This window comes from Arvicola amphibius, chromosome 18, assembly GCF_903992535.2.
Source record: "Arvicola amphibius chromosome 18, mArvAmp1.2, whole genome shotgun sequence".
NCBI lineage: Eukaryota > Metazoa > Chordata > Mammalia > Rodentia > Cricetidae > Arvicola > Arvicola amphibius.
Window position 1 is genome coordinate 5,056,346 of NC_052064.1, and position 2,909 is coordinate 5,059,254.

Here is a 2,909-nt window from a genome sequence, read left to right on the forward strand (position 1 = left end):
TTCTTTCCCTTAACATACTTTTGGCTTGTTAATCATTTTCTTGTATGTAGAATGTTGAGTAGGGTGTTGTCGCTATTATCATCACCATCGTTATTATTGTTGTAAAATGCATGCTGTCGTCATAGTGCCGGGGATGCTGAGGCAAGAAAGATTGTTGTAAGTTCAAGGGCGGTCTGTGCCACAAAGCAGATTCTGACTCAAAGAAGTAAGAAACATGTAACATAAAGTTTACCAACCTTAAGTTTAACTTTTAATTATTAGACATATGCACATTGTTTGAGACAAATCTCTAGACCTTTTCCATCCTGCAGATCTGAAATCCAGTGTCAGCTTCTACATCAGCATATACCAATCATTATCAAGTTAGTTGTGTTCATGTGTGTGTGCACGTGTGTGTTTATAATCTCAAAAGAGTGAGAACTTGGATTCTTGCTCTAGAAAGGGGTGCCAGCTGCTCATTGGAGAATAGCTGCCTTGCGCACTGACCCAGCAACTCCCCTCTCTAGACGACTCTTCCGGTTGACTCCAGCCAACTCCTTCTTAAGTTATATTGCTCCTTTGCACACTTGCTCTGGCCTCCCTACTGTTCCATGCAGCTCCTGTAATGGCCAGCATCTACAGTGTGTGTGTGTGTGTGTGTGTGTGTGTGTGTGTGGTGTGTGCGCGCGTCTGTGTGTGTGAATTTAGCTTTTGACTCATATGACTGTGGCTTTCAAGAAAGCAACACAAAGCATATGACCTGGAATAGTGCTATACTCTCCTCCATGCAGTAAAAATTGATTGACTCATAACTGGCTCTTTAAAGGTCCTTTTGTATTCCTCTCCTCATTAAGAGGATTGGCAGCTCTAAGCTAGTGTTGAGTGTCCTATTCATGGTATAATTAGCTGACTTGTAAATTTATTTATCAATCATTTGCCTCCAGGTGTTAAAGGTAATATATGGTGTCATCTCTAAGAGTAAAAAAAAAAAAAAAAAAAAAAAAAAACGGGGAAGCAGTGTTAATACGCATTGATCTGCGGTCATGCTATTTCCAAAATTTAGTATGTTTATCATTGCCTACTCCCAGAGCAAAAACAGGTCAGTGGTATAAGTGGGATTTTAGGACGTTGATCTGCATATTCAAAACCTAACTTGCTTGCCAGTAATCATGTGGGGTGATCACTTGCTCATCTAGCCAATATTTGTCAAGCACTGTATGCGTCAAGGATTGGTCAACAAGTGTAGGGGCAAACAAGGCTTATTGTGCGGACCTTTAAGGAATGTATAACCTAATAGAAGCCCAGCAAGTAAACACCAAAGTGCAATACAATGTGATAATATCCTAATGGACAGTCGGGGGGGGGGGGGCTAGTGAACATGAGAGGGGGTCAGACACACAGGATGAAGTAAAGGTAAAAAGCCACGAGGCAAAATATAGATTAACATAAATGGGTTAATAGGAACTAATGGGGCAAGCCTAGGCTAAGGCCGAGCTTTTATAATTAATACGAAGCCTGTATCAGCTGGCATCGCAAAGAAAAATCTGACTATACAACATGAATATAGGTAATAATAAATAATAATAACAGGTACTAGCACATGTGATAGCCTGTCCTGGCTGACTCTTCTGTAATTAGTAATGAGAAACATGATGTCAACACAAAGAGTAGATTCTATATGTGTGTGTGTTCCAAAACATACTATGTGCCTTAAATATACACATTGTATTGATTATCTCTCAATAAAGCTGAATAAAAAGCAAATAAAACCATGAGGTTAAAGTAAGGAAGAGTGGGGACCGGAGAGATGGTGCTCAAGGACGGCAGCTGCTTGCTCTTCAGAGGACCCGGACTTGATTCCCTGCATGTAACTCCAGTTCCAGAGAATCCGGTGTCCTCTTCCGGAGTCCCCTGGTGTAGAGACATATTCAGACAAAACACCCCTATGCATCAAAATAAATATATAAGCAAAACTTTAAGAGCTCAGGAAGTATGGGGCCATTCAATACTAGGGAAGCAGAAGATGAGAAGCTGCCTGGAAAGTGGGTTTGGGGAAGACTGAGTTTGAACGTGTTAGGGTGGCTTGATTAACAGAGGCTGCACAGATGAAGTGCGGGAGCATAGGTTATTCTGAACTGACACTCAGTAACAGATGTAACCGCTGAAGTGAGCTTCCTTCCGTCATGGAAAGCAGTGCAGAGGGAAATGGAAAGAGGCAAGAACAGAACGTCAGGGGACGCCCTTCAGAAGGAGTCAGCAAAGGCCGGTATTATCAGGAAAGAATGAGAGATCCGTCCCGTCTTCCGAGTTCCGGGAGTTGTTTGTTTGCTGAGTTAGGGTCTCACTGTACCATCCTGGCTGACCTGGAACTTGCTCTGTAGACCAGGCCTCAAGCTCACGGAGGCCTGCCTAGGTTTAAAGGTGTGTGCTACCACACCGCTGGTCAAGGAGACATTTTTAAAATTTAGAGTCCTTACAAACCTTGAGTAGCAGTAAACAGATTTCCACCTGAGATTCCCAGCATGAGAGAGAAAGAGAGAGAATATAAATATGATGTGAGTGAACCGCCATTGGTTGGGAGTGGCCGAAAGTAGTGAGCAAAAGGCACAGCTTCATGAAGCATGTTAGATCATATAGAGCCAACAGACACCTCCTGGATCCTTCCCGTTTTAGCTACCTTTACACTATAGAATATTACTAAGAAGTTTCCCTGGAATTTCTAAAGAAATTTCTCCCAGGAAGTTAGTAGGAAGAATTTCTCAGCCTACCATTTAATGAACTCCTGATAGAATCTTAGGCATTTGAAACAGCGGGAAAGCCTTGGATATGAATATGGTATTGGATGGTAAACCTAGTTACATATTAGAATCGTGTGTGTGTGTATGTGTGTATGTGTGTGTATGTGTGTGTATGTGTGTGTATGTGTGTGT